Genomic DNA, 20,785 nt, shown 5'->3' with positions numbered 1-20,785 from the left:
GCTGCTTCCTCTCAGCAAACAGACAGGGTGGGTCTGATAGTCTAAACAGAGCCAGCAATGGGCGTTTCCTTTTAAAGAGAAAGTGGGTGTGTCACCTGTCCATCAAGCTAGGCCTGTGGGAGGAGTTTCAGGTATAAAACCCTGCTTGTTTCATTGTTCAGAGAGATAAACGCTGGGCTAGCTGGCTGATCTGGACAGAGAGCTGGACTATGTATAGTAAGCGTTGAGGGTCTCCATAATTGCTGTGCAAGTATACGGTGTCAAAACATTATTACACCATCCTGACAATAAAGAACCATAAAAAGGAAGAAGTTGTACGCGTGTGCTTCTGCAGTAGCGGGCTCTTGCCACAGTGTATATATATGTATATATATATATATATATATATATATATATATATATATGTATGTCAATTAATGAAGATGTTTTTAGATTCTAGTGGACTGGAGTGCCTTCTTTTTGCACAAATCTAGTCTAGTAGTAAATGTAATGTTGCAATTTCACACAAAACAATTTGATATCTACCAAAAACATTTTTTTATATTACATTTTTTCCCCTTAGACGCCTCTTTTACGTCTAGTTCCTCTGTCACTGAAAGCTGGTGATAATTTTAAATTCAGCTCTTCTAACACATCCCCTCTGTGGTCTGTGTGTACAATCTATAGGAAAAGTGAAGTTTAAGGCTTAATTCAAAAGACTTCAATGTAAATAAGTCCTTAGAGGGACTTTTTGATGCAATCACACAGCAATGTTGATTTGGGGATCAGAAGGTTGTTTGAATATAAAAAGAAAATAAATGTTAAGTTTTGTGTGACCTCTGTGTAGGTATGGTAAGCAGATAGAATAGCCCAGGGAGGCAGGGGCAAACGCAGGATTTTTAAGGGGGGGTTTCCAAATAGTTGAATTCAGAACAAAGAATCGTCAGCGGTGTTGCTGTAGAAAGGGGCAGTGTTTAGCATGTTTATATATGCTTTTGTGCCCGTTCGTTCGCGGAGGGGTTTCTGGAGAACCAGAACCCCCCTTGCGTGCGCCCCATGGAAGTTAAGAAGGTCGTTCGGGATTTTGATAAGCTTGCCTGAAAAGAGATGCTTTCAGGGAAAGCTTGAAGGATTTGCAGCTAGTGAAAAAGTTTTGCTGTATGAGAAGGGAAGTCCACAGAGTGGGTGCACACAAAAAAGGTTCTATTACTTCACCCTAACCTGGCATTAGGTACCCCCTAACTAACCATTTCCTTACAGGCACCTGTAACAACCTAACCTGTTTTAACATTTGTATCAAGTTCTAACATGCAACCAGAGATGTTTATGTACAATAGCAATAAGGGAGGAATCATGCGGTCAGTTTGAACCCTCTGATTTGTGTATGATTTGGCAGCGGTACGGGGAGGTACTGCTACTCTGCTCCAGTTTACAAGCTTTGCTGGTTTTGTGGGACAACCAGTAAGAAGTGTTAAAATACGTTAGTCTTCTATAGGCAACTGTAACTTGAAAAGTGTAGGAGTGAGGTGCTGGGTTTCTATTAGGAAAAATGTTAGTTATATTAGTTACCGGTATATACATTTTGGAAAGTTGGAGTTAGGCATTAAAGGTGCTCACTCATTTTTAATTCCTAAATACAATTGAATAAAAAGAACATTTGCAAACATTGGTATTTGTTATTTGGATTCCTGTGGCTGGAAAATATTTAAACCTAATTAGCCTTTCTGCAGCACTAAGGGTTAACTGTTTTTTTCAGTAACATCATATCAACATTGCTAAAAAAGAACAGTACTTTTGGCCGCCAGCCAAGGTCTACGATGAGGGAGGTGGGTGGGGGGATGGAAATGCCCAATATGATATCTGTTCTAACTCATTTTCTTGTTGGTTGAAATCTCCAGTACATAGTAAATCTTGCCACATGCTCTGTGATATGATATCTCTTCTCTGCAATGCCCAATAACTATGCTATCAAATGAGGGGGGAAGGGGGGGGGGTCATCATTCGACGTGGTGGGAAATTTGGCCACAATTTGACCACTATCAGACTGTGAGCGCAGTCATCTGCAATCTCACTAACCGGCTGCAGTGATGCAGGACGTAATTCAGTCACTCAGCCTGGGAGCCAAAATTACAGATCTTATCTGATTTGGTGACCCATGAGCATGGCTGAATGGAACTTTTGGGTCAAACAGGAGGATCGGCTCACGTGTTGTCACTATTAGGTAGTTCAAAAATAATTTTAATATTTAAGATTACTTAATTCAACCAGTGCTGGATTATAATAGGGGTGGTTGGTTTCAGCCCAGCCCTGGACACCCATTGTCACCTGTTTCTTTGGTATTTTTTCTGAGATGTTGAGCGAGGGGGTAGGAAGGAGTGAGGACTATGGGGACAGGTCGTTATTCCTCCACCAGTCACTCCAGCAGCTTTTACCCTACTACAGGTCCATGATCTGGCCAATCTGTGCATCAGTGTTAGTCACCTAAGCTCTGTCACAGTTCCTTTCCACATGAAACAGAGATCTCCTCCCCCAGACACCAAGCAAGTAGCATAGATTGGGTGGGGCAAACATGTCATGGGGAGAGGAGAATGGTGGGGGAGCAACAAATACCCTCTCCAGTCTCACTTATTACCCCCACCTTCCCTACCACTGTCACATGTGATATGGTTGTTGGAGGGAGAGTGGAGATCACATAAGAAAATGAGAGGGAATATGGGCATGTGTAGCATGTGGAGAGAGGGTTGATTGCACAAAGTGACAAGGGGAGTTGGAGGGGACATATGTGACCCAAGACTAGGGGCTAGATTTACTAAGCTGCGGGTTTGAAAAAGTGGGGATGTTGCCTATAGCAACCAATCAGATTCTAGCTGTCATTTTGTAGAAAGTACTAAATTAATGAAAGCTAGAATCTGATTGGTTGCTATAGGCAACATCCCCACTTTTTCAAACCCGCAATTTAGTAAATCTAGCCCTCGGAGTGTGGGGGGGCGGGGACCCAGATTATCCTAATCAACAGTGTATCCATCAATTTGTTAAAATACCACCATCTGAATACTGTTTCTACTAAATTTTTACTAACTAACTAACATGCATATACACATACATCTACAAGTCCAGTTTTTGCATATATTCCAGCCATACATTAAAAATAACATCAGGATTTACGAGCAGGCTTGCACACAAAATTCTCATGCAGAAATTGACAAAAATAGCAGCAGTCTTGAGCAATATTTCTGCTAACACAACTCACAAACTTTTAGTGAAGTGAAAAGTGGAATGTTTCCCATAACTGATTGGACTGCTTTTTGCTTTGCGATTTGCTTGTTCTGGGCTGGCAGAGCTCAACGTGTGAAGAAAGAACAAGCTGTGTTAGTTTGTACCACTGCATTTCTTAGAATCTGAAGTTTCACAAAAATGAGGTTCACATCCAAGGGTTCTCATCTTCCAAGCAAAGAAAACACTTGATTGTCAAGTGTCTCTATTTCCAATTTGACCTTTTATTCTCTTTAAATCCAGGGCATGTTAGAATGTGCATTGGGCTGTCTGCAAACTGAGTAGACTTAAAACCCTGATCAAAGTTAGCAAACATTCTAAATTAAACGTGATTCATGAGCCTTTGTTAAGATAATAAAAATTCACCAGCATGAAGTTCATTACCATGCCAATGAACTGTAATTGTGTATCAAGCCTGATTTACCACGTCCTGTCCTCACTGCCAGATTTCAAACAAAAACATTAGCGCTTGTACTTTCGTAGGCTAAGCCAATACTTTAGGAAATGTATTTTATTTGTTACAATGGATAACTCAAAAAAGCATTGAATGTGACCTTAAATCAGAAACAGTAATTAAGGACGATAAACAGAACTTTTATGTTTTGAGATTCTTATTTTATGTGGAGAAACGCAGATTAAGACGTTTACTCGTGTAAACTTGTTTTGACAGATATACGAGCTAGTTAGAGACAACTACCAGATCTGGTTTTCATCTCAAATCACCTTTATGTGAGGATGTTCAGCTCAGCTCTGAGAATGTACAATGTGGCTTAAGTCGGAGGCCCAAAGCAACAGGAGGATCTAGGTCCATGGAGAGTCACAGTGAAGGTGGGGAACTGTCTGACCTAAGATATATCTAGCCCAAGGGCACAGATACGGTGATAATATTTATAATGCTGAACTTGGCTTTGATGACAGGGAGTGCAGTGCACAACAGCCACAATCATGTGGTATACTGAAACTGAAGGAAGGACAATGCAATTCAGCTCAATGGTAATTTAAGATGCTCTGTTGATATAGATATATATATATATATATATATATATATATATATATATATATATGTATCTAAGTTAGATTAAATTGCCTGTGTAGATATCAGGACCTGGGGCTTGATTCATTAAGGATCTTAACTTAAGAAACTTCTTATTTAAATCTCATGGACAAAACCATGATACAATACAAGGGGTGCAAATTAGTATTCTGTTTTGCACATAAGTTAAATACTGACTGTTTTTTCATGTAGCACACAAATATCAACTTTAAATTTCAGTGTACAAATAAGCTATCAAGTATTTGTGTGCTACATGAAAAAACAGTCAGTATTTAACTTGTGTGCAAAACAGAATACTAATTTGCACCCCTTGCATTGTAACATGGTTTTGTCCAGGAGACTTAAATAAGAAGTTTCTTAAGTTAAGATCCTTAATGAATCAAGCCCCTGATTATTCAATAGGCTGACTAGGCTGCAGCCTATGACACAAGACTTTTGCGGGGGCGCAAGATTTTTGGGGGTGCATGGAGAGGTATAAACTGAAATAGTTGTTCTCCAAAGTAAAAAGAAAACATGAAAGAAATTTGTATTACGGTTTTAATCTTGACGTAGACCCATGGTAAAGGCCGAAGACAATCAATCATCCCTGGGCAGATGCGTGAGGATAAGCGAATAGGAGAGCTAGTAATAGCACCCTTATCCTCAGTAGCGCTCTCTCACTCCCCCATTCCATTATACAGTTCTGATGTTAATTAAAATGAAATAAATGACAAAAAATGCCATGAGTCAGTTAAAAAGCTAAGTTGATCTAAATTTCGAAGGCATGCAAATGCGGGGCTGAAGGAAGCCATATTTTAAATTAAGGATGAGTTAGTTTTTACCTTTAGCCTGTTGTGGAAGGTGAGAAGGGGGAGCTACGAGGAAATTAGCTTAGGGCAGCCTGGTCCTTTAATTTAGGCCCTGGATAGATGTTACTCTAGTTCACAACACCAGAATGGAAAAATCCCATTTGAATACTAGTCATTTATATTAATGCTTTATCCAGTGGGTATTCAGAAAATCACATAGGTCAGTGCAGAGACAAGGCACTTTTGCTCTTATGGAGGCCCATCAGTGGCAAATAGGTTTTTATGATCAGCTTGTAGAGCACTGTAGAGGCAGCCTCCTTGAACAACAAAATTGGTTATGTAGACTATTAATATACACCTAGGTTAGTGGTTCCCAAACTGTGTGCACAGGCTCCCTGGGGTGTCACGGCGATCTAACAGGGGTGCCGCAGTGGTAAGCAAGGCAGGGAACTACTTGGTAATTATTTTGGTGTAGGGGTGCTTTGAAAAATTTATTGAGACCCTAGAGGTGCCTCGAACTGAGAAAGTTTGGGATTCACTGACCTAGGTGACAGAATAGCATCTATTGAGAAGAATTGCAGCGTACTGTAGTAGATGTGGAGTGGAACATTTGCTGCGGGAGACGCGCAGGTCACGGTCCTCAAAGAGAGTCACCAGCAAAGCAACAGATGGAAAAGGATGGTCAGGCGATCCAGGTCGAACTGTACAAGCAGGAACAAATACAGGCAAGGTCAGGCAGGCCGAGTCAAACACGGGAGTCAGTATCATGCCAATAGGGATAAGCAGAGGTGAAGTCACAGGGGAGCCAAGGTCAAACACAGGAATCGGTATCACACAATAAGGATAAGCAGAGGTGAAGTCACAGGGGAGCCTGAGGTCAAACACAGGAATCGGTATCACACAATAGGGATAAGCAGAGGTGAAGTCACAGGGGAGCCAAGGTCAAACACAGGAATCGGTATCACACAATAGGGATAAGCAGAGGTGAAGTCACAGGGGAGCCTGAGGTCAAACACAGGAATCGGTATCACACAATAGGGATAAGCAGAGGTGAAGTCACAGGGGAGCCTGAGGTCAAACACAGGAATCGGTATCACACAATAGGGATAAACACAAGCGAGGTCGCAGGGGAGCCTGAGGTCAAATACAGGAATCGGTATCACACAATAGGGATAAACAGAAGCGAGGTCGCAGGGGAGCCTGAGGTCAAACACAGGAATCGGTATCACACAATAGGGATAAACAGAAGCGAGGTCGCAGGGAAGCCGAGGTCAAACACAGGAATCAGTATGCAGGAGAACAACAGAAAGCACTGAAGTAGTCGGATGCAATACTCTAATGGTGCCAGAGCAAAGTATAAATAGAGAAGAGGGGCCACATGATTACTGGCAGCAGTGACGCAAGCAGCCGCGTGTCCTGAGCATGCGCATTCTGCCTGGCAACGGAACACACATGCTCAGGGCACAATTTCGGGTGGCCGGGACGTGTGTCTAGTTGCCAAGCAACCAAACGTGGCCACGTCATAGGAGGCAGGCACAGGGACGGTGCCTGACAGATATCATTTACATATTCCTGTTGTAGAGAAAGTTGTGCAATGTTTTGTATTTATAAAAAGATAGGAGAATTAAGCCAGGACTATAATTTTGTGAAAGTCTGATTGACCAATCCAACAGTCAAAATGTCACAGAGGGAGTGAATTTGGAAAGAGAAAAATGTTTAAAAAGCAAATAAATAATATTGCACATTGTCATCTTCTGGGGATTAGTCTGCTGATGAGAAATTAACCCATTTTTCTAGCTTTTGCTAAACCACAGATTAAGCCAGAAATTAATTTAATTCTGATGTTCCTGTGTTTATCTGTTTTATTTAATAGCAAATCTGTTTTGTAATTTATATTTCGGTTTGTCCATTTTATTAAGTTTAGTTAAGTATTAGTATAAGTTAAGTATTAGGGATTATGTGCACTCCATCTCCACTCAGGTCTCATTGCTGTCCAAGCCTGTGCAACGACAATGGGCTAAATTTATTAAGCTGCGGGTTTGAAAAAGTGGAGATGTTGCCTATAGCAACCAATCAGATTCTAGCTGTCAGTTATTTAGTACATTCTACAAAATGACAGCTAGAATCTGATTGGTTGCTATAGGCAACCCGCGGCTTGATAAATTTACCCCAATGACTGAGAACTTGGGAGTTTCCACAGAAGAATTGTAAGCAGTTGCATCTTCAATCCCCTAACAAATAACATGTAAATCATAGCCCTCATCTCCATCAGCAAGGACAACAACGCTAGTTATACACTTGATATGTACGCGTTTGTTGTCTGAACTGCCATCTGGATTTTCAGTTAAGGCATTTTGTCCCAAAGGAGTGGTCTTTCTATATGTTGGATCAGAGCTAGCATTTCAAACTTTGTAGCCTCACAACCTTGACTAACCTTTTGTGCGTACACTACACTCTTGGGCATTGACATGCTATCCAAATTTCCAAACCAAGGATTTTAAGCTGCCAATGGTGGCTGACCTTCCACATGATGTATGAATGAATGACTTACTTTTCTTAGATTAGAAGTTTCCTACCTGCTTGTATGTATGTGTTATAGATGACGGAGAACTGTCAACCATGGCACTGTTTGGATTGAATTATAGTTTTCCTAACTTTATAATACAGTACACTTTCCCTCACAGTATAATGATTTTTTGAATGGCAGTTTAATTTACTTGTGCGACAGTTTCCATTACTTCATCAACATTTGTCATAACTTTGCAACACTTTCTAAAAATTGGTTGTATAATGTAATTTAATTTTGTTACATTATGTCACCAATATCTATGTCACGAAAGCCAGAGAGTGGGAATGGTCTTGATCTCTGCTTGAGTGACAGTTTACCCCCCAGAGAGGTGCGGAGTCTAACGGAAGAGAGGTATTCACCAGGGATTCCTGCAGGGGGCGCCGAGCAGATAATTTGGAGAACCACCAAGTAGCTGTAAGGTGGAATGGAATGTAGCCTCAGGTGTATGGCAATTCAGGAGCTGGACGGATGCTGTGTGATGATCAGCAGTATAGCCACAAGTCTTGGTAGAGGAATAGGCTGAGCAGGTAGTACTGTGAAGCGATGAGCTGCAGGACTCAGAACTGAGGTATACGCTTGTGTAGTAATTCAGGAACAGGACGGATGCTGAACGATGCAGTATAGTCTCAGATCTTAGCAGCGGATTAAGCTGAACAGGTATAGCTATGAAGTGCTGAGCTGCAGAGAGCAGAAGCACTGAGATCCACACAGGTGTTATAACTCTGGAACAGGACCGATAATGAGCAATGCTCTGCAGTGAGGCCACAGGTTTTGACTATGGAATAAGCTGAACAGGTAATGCTGTGAAGCGATGAGCTGCAGAGAGCAGAAGCACTGAGATCCACACAGGTGTTATAACTCTGGAACAGGACCGATAATGAGCAATGCTCTGCAGTGAGGCCACAGGTTTTGACTATGGAATAAGCTGAACAGGTAATGCTGTGAAGCGATGAGCTGCAGAGAGCAGAAGCACTGAGATCCACACAGGTGTTATAGCTCTGGAACAGGACCGATGACCAGTGAAGCTGCAGCAGTTGAATGAACGGTCTAATCCACAAAGTCAGGAACAAAGGTAAGAATAAGCATGAACAGGAGTCAGAGGTGATGCTTCCTATCAGGTAGGGAGACCTGATGATCTGACACTCATGGAAAGGAGGAGGATCCTTATAAAGAGAACTGGCTGGTGATCATCCAATCACTGCGGAGCAGAGGTTTTAAAGGTTCCTGGGGTTGTGTATGTGCAGAATACTTGGCAAAATGGCGTCCGAGGATAGAAGAACGCCAGGCTGTTCAGCAGATAGCAGTAACCAAGGGAAACCAATGTACATAAGGATCAGAATGGAACTCACCAGTGAGATACGTGATAATCTAGACACTATTTTGGATTTTAAATAATTTGGATGAGAATGCAACAGTTGTATATATCTTGACATTTATTTTATTGTACAATATAGTGATGTGGGTTTGTCTGAGCAATTTTTTTTCTTTTCCATCATTCTTCTGAAGATCACAGCGCAGTACAACAGTTACATGATCCTCATCCTGTACCTACTGCGAATAGTAACTGTCACTTAACTGTAATTTCAGGTGTAATTATTATTATTGTTTATTTATAAGGTGCCACAAAGGACCGGCAGTGCCGTACAACACTGTAAAACAGCACATGGCAAAATCAGGACATTACAATAAAGGCAACAAATATAGCTAACAAAATAAACAAGACATACTGTATCTATTTGAAAATCTCCACTTCTAATATTAATCATAATGATAGTGATACTGTATTGTCTAATATATATATATATATATATATATATATATATATACATACATATACACTGGTCCACCCTCCTGAGGTATGAGTGGGGCCACACACACAGTGAAGCCCCAAACAGGCGCAAGCGTTGACTCAGTGCATGCTCAGAGGAGCAGATCAGGGGCCTTGGGAAGGGTGTACCGGGATTGTTGGATGCCCCTCACCTCTTGGCCCAATTGCGGCCATACCCCCTGCAGTGGTGGTAGCTTGTAGATCTGTTACACCAACCCATGGGTGTATATGGAAAAGCACATTTTTATACACACAAACATCATTATTATTATCATTTCTTTATAAGGCACCACAAAGAGTCTGCGGTGCTATACAGAGAGCATACAGTGAAACAGTAAAACATGTCAGAGTAATACAGAACAATGAAGTACAATACAATATAGACAAACAGTACAATACACAGCTTACAATTTAGATGGGATAATATAACTATAAAAATGTACAAATGTAACACATGAAATTAAGACAGTACTAAATGTCCTTTTGCTCTCATGTCTTATTTAAGTCATAAATGAGAGTAAAATGAAATTATTTAGAGGGGCTAGGGTGATAAAAGACAGAACTTCAACATTGCATCATACTTGTATCCTAAAAAGGTCACAGGCACAGAAATCTGGGAGCGGCTAATTGGTTGTGTAGAATACAGAATGTACAATGTTTTGTGTGTATTTTCTTTAAGGCTGGGTACATACTTTACAACACTTCTCTTGATGCGATATCCTTAACGATTTTACCAATGATTAAAAAGAACAGTCCCAATCAGCATGCCAGTTCATGTGTACACACTAAACACATTTTACACGATTAACCTTCAGATCTGTGCTCTTCATCTGTCATAACCATCGTCTGAAAAGATCGTGACTCTGCACACTCCATAGAGCTCTATGGACACTGCCGGTCATGAGTACATACACATTGCAGAATTGGAACGACAGCTTTCCATCGCTGAACAAGATTTTTAGTTTGGTTTAAAAATCAAATGAAATGATACAATGTGCTTTGGAAAGATAATCATTCATCATTGGAACGTACACACTAATGCGATATCGGGCCGAACTGTCGTTTATCATTTGATTGGCACGATAAACAGCTGAAAACACTGTAGTGTTGTTGTAGGGATCTGATGTTTTCCGCTATAATAATGATACAATGCCTTTGATCTTATTAATATCTAATCTCATTAATTAATGGGCTATAATGCAATTTGTGACTTTTTCGCTGTTTTAGTCACATCAAATAACACGCACCAATGACATCTTAGATGTACGTTAGAGGCATTGTTTTACACAACCTTTTTAACCATTCGCTTTGTACCACACCAACCGTATACAAGGAATCCCAGATTTACTGCTTACGCATCTCAACAAGAAATCCGTAACAGCGACATACACGATTCCTTTGTTTGACCAGGCTTTATACCGCTTAATTATTACATTGACCTGCACGTCAGACAGCCCACCATTATGTGTTAATCGTTAAATAAATATCAATCTATCATTCCCTTCGCTATACTGCATTATCAATATAATCAAACGATTCATTCATCCTTCCTCTCAGCTAGCTATATAGACACAAGGTACAAAAATCTTTTACTTTACAAAGATAACTTTGAGATCAAGTGTACAGTACATAAAATGTTTACATGCAATACAGATAATACATTACAGTTTCAACAGACATGATGTTAATATAGGTTTTACTCAGCCACTTCAGAAGTGATTTTCCAATTTAAATCCCATGTGTTACTCTATTCTGTTGCTATATTAGGGATTAGTGTGTGTGTGTGTGTGTGTGTGTGTGTGTGTGTGTGTGTGTTTGTATGCAGAAATAATGTATACGAGTGTATTATCAGTCCTTGCTCTTTGTGTACGCATGTTTATATTGAGAGAGACAGATAGAGAAACAGAAAAAGAGACATGACATGTGTGCATGTGTGTTCAGACCTGAGAGAAAGTACAGGCCTGCAAACAATAGCATGCCTGAAAAAGACAGAATCATTGTAGTGTAAAGAAAGTTTACTTAAGAAGGTAAATAGGTGGTAAGGTTAGGAAATAGTTAATAGAAATAGATGGAAACATTACATAAACATGCAAGCAGAGTATATTATATTGCAAAGTAGTTAAAACAATATGTATATAAGATGCAGGCAGATACAGACAGATAACAGACTTAGTAGATGCTAAGCTTAAGAAAGTTAATATAAATGCAAGCAGAGTATAAAAGAACATGAATATAACTTGCAGGCAGATACAGACAGATAATAGATGACAAGGGTAAAAAAGTTCATTTAAATGTAAGCAGAGTATATTATATTGCAGGGTAGTGAAAACAATGTATATAAAATGCAGGCAGATACAGACAGATAACATCATCATCATCATCATCATCATCAGTTATTTATATAGCGCCAACATATTCCGTAGCGCTTTACAATTGGGGACAAATGTAATAAATTAATAAACAAACTGGGTAAAACAGACAAAGAGGTGAGAAGGCCCTGCTCGCAAGCTTACAATCTATGGGACAATGGGAGATTGACACATGAGGTTAAGTATACATTTTGCATCTTGGCCCAGCCAGACTGCAAAGGTAGGGTGACTCATAAGCTAAATGATCCTGTCACACAATAATGTTGGTCCGGGGGTAGTTGTCTTGTGTGAAATTGTGTAACAGGCTAAAGGTAGTGAGGTTAAGATGGTGGTTGAGGAATATTATACGCTTGTCTGAATAGGTAGGTTTTCAGAGAACGCTTGAAAGTTTGTAGAACAGAGGAGAGTCTTATTGTGCGAGGGAGAGAGTTCCATAGAGTGGGTGCAGCCCGAAAAAAGTCCTGTAACCGGGAATGGGAGGATGTAATGAGGGTGGATGAGAGACGCAGATCTTTTGCAGAACGGAGTTGCCGAGTTGGGAGATATTTTGAGACAAGAGAGGAGATGTATGTTGGTGCAGCTTTGTTGATGGCCTTGTAGGTTAGTAAAAGTATTTTATATTGGATTCGGTAGAAGACAGGCAGCCAGTGTAGAGACATACAGAGTGATTCAACAGAGGAATAGCTATTTGCAAGGAAAATCAGTCTTGCCGAAGCATGCAAAATAGATTTTAGGGGTTTGAGTCTGTTTTTGGGAAGACCAGTAAGGAGGGAATTGCAATAGTCAATGCGGGAGATGATTAGTGCATGAATTAAGGTTTTAGCAGTGTCTTGTGTGAGATATGTGCGGATTCTGGAAATGTTCTTTAGATGTATGTAACATGATTTAGATATAGAGTCAATGTGGGGAACAAAGGATAGGCGTGAATCAAGGATTACACCTAGGCAGCGAGCTTGTGGGGTGGGATTTATGGTCATGTTATCAACAGAGATAGAAATGTCAGGTATGCTCTTGTTGGCGGGTGGGAATATTATTAACTCTGTTTTAGAAAGATTAAGTTTGAGTTGACGAGAGGACATCCAAGATGAAATGGCAGAAAGACAGTCAGTTACACGGGACAACACAGATGTCGAGATATCAGGAGAGGATAGATAGATTTGGGTATCATCCGCATAGAGATGATACTGAAAGCCAAAGGAACTTATTAGATTTCCAAGAGAAGCGGTATAGATAGAGAACAGCAGAGGACCTAGCACCGAGCCTTGTGGTACTCCAACTGATAGGGGAAGCGGAGCAGATGTGGCTCCAGAGAAATTAACAGTGAAAGAGCGATTAGAGAGGTAAGATGAGAACCAGGATAGAACTGTGTCTTGAAGACCTAGGGATTGCAGCGTTTGTATGAGAAGAGAGTGGTCAACTGTGTCAAATGCAGCCGAGAGATCAAGGAGAATTAGGAGAGAGTAATGGCGTTCAGTCTTAGCAGTGATCAGATCATTAACAACCTTGGTCAGCGCAGTCTCTGTGGAGTGTTGAGAACGAAAGCCTGACTGAAGAGGATCCAACAGGTTGTTTGCGGAAAGAAAGCGTGTGAGGCGAGTGTAGGCAAGTCTCTCTAGAAGCTTGGAGGGGCAAGGGAGCTGAGAGATGGGACGGTAATTTGAGAGAGAGTTTGGGTCGGAGTTTTGTTTTTTTAGAATAGGAGTAATCACTGCATGCTTGTATAGTGATGGAAAGATGCCAGTAGAGAGTGAGAGATTACAGATTTGAGTTAGAGGTGAAATGAGCACAGAAGACAGGGATCTACCAATTTGCGAGGGAATAGGATCAAGAGGACAGGAGGTAGAGTAGGAAGATAAGAAGAGCGTAGAAATTTCCTCTTCATTTGTGGGGTCAAATGAAGAGAGGGTGTCAGAGGGTAGTGGGAAGGAAATGAGCTGATGGCTTGTTGAGGAAGAGGATACCATTTCTAGTCTGATCTTATCAATCTTGTCCTTGAAGTAGGTAGCAAGATCCTGAGCACTGATAGTAGATGGAGGGTTCGGGGTGGGAGGATTGAGAAGATGATTAAATGTATTGAAAAGGCGTTTGGGGTTAGAAGCCTGAGCATAGATAAGAGATTGAAAGTATGTTTGTTTTGCAGTGTCCAGAGCATTTCGATAGGAGTGGTAGACAGAAGTATATGTGAAGAAGTCATTAGAGCTTCGAGATTTACGCCAGTGACGTTCTGCTTTACGGGACAGTTTTTGAAGATTTCGTGTTGCTTTGGTGTGCCACGGTTGACATCGAAGTCGACGTGTAGTATGAAGTGTCGCTGGAGCCACTTGATCAAGGGCCGTTGCTAAGGTTAGGTGAAAATGAGGTACTGCCATCTCAGGGGATGAGAATGTAGAGATAGGGGAGAGAAGGTGTTGGAGAGAGGTGGAAAATTGTTGAAGATTAATAGAATTCAGATTTCTACGAGTATGAGGAGGCTTGGTTGAGTTAGACAGTAGAGAGGTTAGAGCAGTGGGGGTGAGAGTGTAGCTGATAAGGTGATGATCCGAGAGGGGGAAGGGTGTATTAATAAAGTTAGAAACTGAGCATAGTCTAGAGAAAACAAGATCAAGGCAGTGGCCATCCTTATGAGTAGATGATTCAATCCACTGGGAGAGGTCAAGTGAGGATGTTAGAGAGAGTAGTTTGGAAGCAGCTGTGGAAGGTGGGTTATCAATGGGGATGTTGAAGTCACCCATGATGATGGTGGGGATGTCTGAAGATAAGAAGTGAGGGAGCCATGCAGAGAAATCCTCAATAAATTGTTGGTGTGCTCCAGGGGGACGATAGATCACCGCAACACGTAGGGAGAATGGATTAAAAATGCGAATAGCATGTACTTCAAAAGATGTGAACGTGAGTGATGGGACATTTGGTAGAACTGTGTATGTGCACTGTGGGGAGAGAAGTAGTCCAACCCCACCTCCTTCTCTGCCTTCAGGTCTGGAGGTGTGGGTGAGATGGAGGCCACCATGTGAAAGTGCTGCAGGTGAGGCAGTGTCTGATTGCATGAGCCATGTTTCTGTTATTGCCAGAAGGTTGAGGTTTTTTGAGAGGAAGAGATCATGAACGGAGGTAAGTTTGTTACAAACAGATCGTGCATTCCAAAGGGCACATTTAAAGGACTTTGGAAGAGAGGGTAGACAGGTGATGTGTTTGAGGTTTGCTATAGAACGGTAGTGTTCTGATGTATGTGTGTGTGAGGAGTGTGGGGGACCTGGATTAGGTGATATATCACCAGCTAATAGAAGCAGAGTGAGCGAAAGATAGGCAAGGGGATTGTAAGATGTGTGGCCTTTTATTTTCTGGCGACAGGTGGAGGCTGTACTTGTTAGAGATAATAAATAGGACAACAGTTCATGGGTGTTAAATAGAGGTGAGTGGAGTAATGCAGGTGCAATATGAACAAATTTGTGTGTTGGTGGAGGGGTGAAAGATGACACAGTCCTAAAGATCATGCCATGAAATGAGACTACGAAAAGCAATTTGTGAAACATTGTGAAAAAAGGGGGTAAAAGCAAAAAGCAAGGGTATTTTAAGAATTACCTCTTAGCAGTCTTCCATATAAATAGACAAGTAGTGCAGAAATTGGCTGTGGCAGATGCTGCTTATTGCTGGGAGTTAAATCAAGTCAAATGTAGTCCAATGTTTGTCCAACTGTGTTGCCTAACTGTGCATTTTCGTCCACTTTGTGAGAAAATCCCACTTAGTGCAGAAATCACACACGTCTAACCCCACATACGTCTCCCCATAGAATGAAGCTAAGATGTAGTCAGTCTAATTTAGGAATACACTACAGATGTGCTAATTGGTCAGCTAATCAAAGGAAAAGAAAACATTTGTGGGAAAGGATAGAGGAGGCCAGATACCTATCATAAATTAGGCAGCAATAAAAGACTGTGCCAACCTAAGTTTAAACAGATAACAGTTTCCTATAACATACTTAAACACAGATTGCAGGGATGAAATTCACAGAATAATGATCAGAGTAGTAGTAGCAGCATGGATGAACATACTTAAACACAGATTGCAGGGATGAAATTCACAGAATAATGATCAGAGTAGTAGTAGCAGCATGGATGAACATACTTAAACACAGATTGCAGGGATGAAATTCACAGAATAATGATCAGAGTAGTAGTAGCAGCATGGATGAACATACTTAAACACAGATTGCAGGGATGAAATTCACAGAATAATGATCAGAGTAGTAGTAGCAGCATGGATGAACATACTTAAACACAGATTGCAGGGATGAAATTCACAGAATAATGATCAGAGTAGTAGTAGCAGCATGGATGAACATACTTAAACACAGATTGCAGGGATGAAATTCACAGAATAATGATCAGAGTAGTAGTAGCAGCATGGATGAACATACTTAAACACAGATTGCAGGGATGAAATTCACAGAATAATGATCAGAGTAGTAGTAGCAGCATGGATGAACATACCTGAAGATGAAAAGAGAAGAGAAAGATGAGGATTAGTTGCTGTGTTGCCTAACTGTGCATTTTCGTCCACTTTGTGAGAAAATCCCACTTAGTGCAGAAATCACACACGTCTAACCCCAGACTAATACCGCTTTCATACTGCCACCCAGGCAATATCCCGGGTATATGAACCTTGGATATTGCCGGGGGACAGATGGGGGGCAGAGGCTTCCCCAGAGTCAAATTACCGGGTACACTGCATTCATACTGAACACGGGTCTGCCCAGCATCTCCATGGGAACATCACAAAGCTCTGATTTGCTCCTCTTCTGATGTTTTGTTTACTTTTACATTGTCTCTGGTGAGACCTGGGTTTGAAAACCCGGGTCTCACCATTCACAGTGCAGGCTTCCCGGGGCAAAACCCAGGAATTACCCCACCAAAAGACCCGGAACTAATTCCCGGGTCTGATGACCCGGGAATTAGATCCGGGAACAGTCATACTGGACCTCGACTCTGGTTGTCTGGGCTTGCCCCGGGAAAACCCCAGCTTTTTGGTGCAGTAAGAATGGGGCATTAGTAGATGCTAAGGTTAAGAAATTTAATATAAATACAAGCAGCAAGGTGGCTAAGTGGTTAGCACTTCTGCCTCACAGCGCTGGGGTCATGAGTTCAATTACCGTCCATGGCCTTATCTGTGTGGAGTTTGTATGTTCTCCCCGTGTTTGTGTGGGTTTCCTCACCCACTCCAAAAACGTACTAGTAGGTTAATTGGCTGCTATCAAAATTGACCCTAGTCTCTGTCTGTGTGTGAAAATTAGACTGTAAACTCCAATGGGGCAGGGACTGATGTGAGTGAGTTCTCTGTACAGCGCTGCGGAATCAGTGGCGCTATATAAATAAATGGTGATGATGCAGAGTATGAAAGAGCATGAATATAAATGCAGTCAGATACAGACAGATAATAGATGATAAGGTTAAAAAAGTTCATATAAATGCAAGCAGAGTATATTATATTGCAGGGTAGTTAAAACTACTATATATATATTGCAGGCAGAATATATGTATACAGACAGAAATTGCAGGAATATAGAGAAGTTGGTGCAGGTAAAAAGATACCATGTATTGTACTGTGTGTCCAGTGAATGTCCTAAAGGTTCCATGTGTATGAACAGAGAGAGAGAGACTTTAGTCTGGTGAGAGCTTATATAGTCCTGGACCTAGAATGCATTAGTCCAGGTGGGGGGCAATGACCTTCACCACGCCCCCCACAACTGGACACTGCCACGAACGATGAGTCACTGCTCTGTGCTGAGCTGTACTTCCTGCCAAGCACATGGTTGTTTGGTATTAGCTTCCTGCCAAATCACGTTATTCTGTGTTTCTTTGATATTCGCTGGCTTCTAGCCAGTTCATATCTTAATCCGCCCATCCATCCACCGAGTGCAGCCCGCAGTGGAACACTAGTGGCTATTATGCGTGGCTCAAGCTCCGCCCTCTGCGACAGGCAATATTACAGCTCATTCACAAATGTGTACCCAAACTGAGAAATTTACAGACAAGAGAGCTTTACAATACTCCTAGTTTCTCCAATGAAAAGATAAAAAAAAAAAAAAAATTGTATCTAGATAATTAAAGCAATCGGGCCATCTTACCATATAAAGTTAAAAAACTGTTTAAAAATTTAAGTTTAATTTTAGGATCCACTTATAAGTGAAATTCTTGCAAATATATGTTTCATCTTATTTAATTAGACTTGTTAAGATAATGAATTATAACGTAGTCATCATGATTAAAAATCCTAGCTCTCTGATTAGCTAAGACTGAAGAATACTAAGACCATTTCCAACTTTTTTTTTTTTTTGCCAGTATTCTAATTATGAGGTTTCAAAACCAGCAAACACTAAGCAAAACCTCAATTACATTATTTTCATATGCCTTACATAAAGAGTCTAAATAGTAGATTACTTTATTTCTAAGGCCCTGAGAAATGCTAAAGAACCCCCTAAAACAACAGGTACCTTTTATTACATTTCTGTGAGGTGAGTAAAAGAAGGTTACAGTACTTTGGTTTATTTACCATCGGCGCAACTGGATATCTGTAAGTCAATGAGAGGGCACCTGGCCACCTGGCATGAGAGTTCTTGTTTGATTGTTCTGAGTTATCCAAGTAATCTACCACTTTACATGACAAATTGTTCTCTTGGGTCACTGACGGAGTCTATATGAATTATTTACTAAAAAAGAAAGTGCAACGGTGCAGGGGAATTTATCTGATTTGGTTCTTTTGGGTTAAGAGGGAATTTCTTTCTCTTTGTGAGCTTACAGTGAAACCTGCCTCGCTGGTGTTGAATTTTACATTCTTCTGGATGTATGCAATTACAATTTATTTGACTAAATATTTACATAAACATACAAATAAAGCTCACTTACAGGTTAAAGCCCACTTACACGTTAAGGAGTACATGACTACATTATTTATAACTATATTATTATAGAATCGTTTAACTTTGTGTGCCATTACTGAATTTTCTGGTACACTTTGAGAACAAATCAATATTCATGCTTAACCATACTTGCCAACTTTGTCAAGGAGTGCTCTGGGAGACAAGGGGGGAAGTGGGCGTGTGGGGCAGTGGGGCAGGACCCAGTGGATCGCATCATTTGGCCATGCCCCCTAAGCATCTGTCACATTTTCTGACCTATAACAGCAGGGGGCGTGGCCACGTCACACAAATTCTTGCCCTAAGCCCCGCCCCCCACCAATTTACTATTGAGGTGGTTAGGAACCGGAGGCTGCCCTGCTCTCCCAGGACTCCCAGAAATTCGGGAGTCTCCTGCACATTCTAGGAGAGTAGACAACTATGTGCTTAACATGGCATGTTGCACACACTCATAATCTACATCTTCTGTTGTGCAAAAGACACTAAGGGATATATTTACTACACTGCGGGTTTGAGAAAGTGGAGATGTTGCTTATAGCAACCAATCAGATTCTAGATGTCTTTTTCAAGTCAGCACAAGATCCCGTAGGATACTTGCACGACGTGTTGCTATGCCTATTTCAGGATATTACTACATTTAAAACATTGCTGATTTTTGCTAACACCTCTAAGAGAGGTAAAAATCAACATTATTTTAGGTACCAAACATCCCTCGGACTCTCATCACTCAATACTCCAGTGGGTCTCTTCCTGAAATAGAATTCTCCCTAAGGGTCATTTATGAAAGCATATATTCAAAACTAAAATTGTCATTTGTGCCCAACTTTGGGGTAGTTCAATTTCCAGCGTTGTGGCCTACGTGGCTGGCAATTTTTCCCCGCACCTCTAATGACTGCGAAGAAAAATGAGCGGAGATTTCTGTCAAATCTCCGCTGCAAAGTGTCTTGTGGATCCTATTCTTGGGAAAACCTTTACATTATTGACACACACTTTATATGACTGTGCATTTCTAAGCATTCAAGCAATGCAATATACACAAACGTCCCTATTGTCCCCTATGCCTTATGATTTTTTAAGACATAAATGAGGATAACAAGCATTAAAATTTAAAAGGTTAAATTATTGGGGGGCCTGGTAGTAGGGGGTGCTAGTAAGTTGGCCTTTCATACCTGCGAAACTGCAAAAGTAGGTCCACCCATGGATCAGCAAGAGGCCAGTGGTGGAACTACCATCGGTGCGGCAGATGCCGTGCATGGGGGCCCATAGAGATAATGGGGCCGGTTGCATGGAAGATGAAGATGGTCAGGGACCCCGGTTCCCTTCTCCCACGTCCCTGCAACGGGGCCCACAGCTTGCTAGTTAAGCCTCTTAAAAACCAATAGCAAGCCCACATTTTTTCTTATTAGCAAATGACTATTATTTAGTTCTTTTTGCATGCTGACCGAGACAGCGGTACAAGAAGTACGATTCATTCTACAATGCTTATTTAAAATGATGTTCCCTAGTCAGACTATGACAAGCTCTTATACAGGAATGTGAAGTGCTTGTGAGGGCAAGGCTGCACAGTTCTAGCAGAGAATTCAGACAACTAGGCATTTCTAAAGATTGTGTGACAAGATCACATTATTTTTTAGTTTGTCTAAACACGCATTGTTCATGTAGATTCAGGTATTCTCAAGGATAGCGTCTATGTGGCTTAACATAATTTAATAAGCTTTGCCACAAAGAAACTGTTATGACAGTTTGTGTTAGCTTAACTATTACACTACTGATCTGTTTTCAGCTGATTTAAGATTTGCTTAAACAAAAATAATATTCTTAAGTCTATATACAGACGAAGTTGGCAAAGATGAGAGGAGAGTGTTTGAAAAGCTATTTATAGTTTTTTGGAATACAGTATATGTAAAAAATAGGCTCTTCCTACCTTACCGATATGTGTATGTATAACTATATAGATTAGATTTAATAATCATTCTAGGAACTGTCATGTAAGGAGCTGTCTATGACATACAGCC

Source organism: Mixophyes fleayi, chromosome 1 (assembly GCF_038048845.1).
Source record: "Mixophyes fleayi isolate aMixFle1 chromosome 1, aMixFle1.hap1, whole genome shotgun sequence".
Lineage (NCBI taxonomy): Eukaryota > Metazoa > Chordata > Amphibia > Anura > Limnodynastidae > Mixophyes > Mixophyes fleayi.
This window is presented reverse-complemented; position numbering follows the sequence as displayed.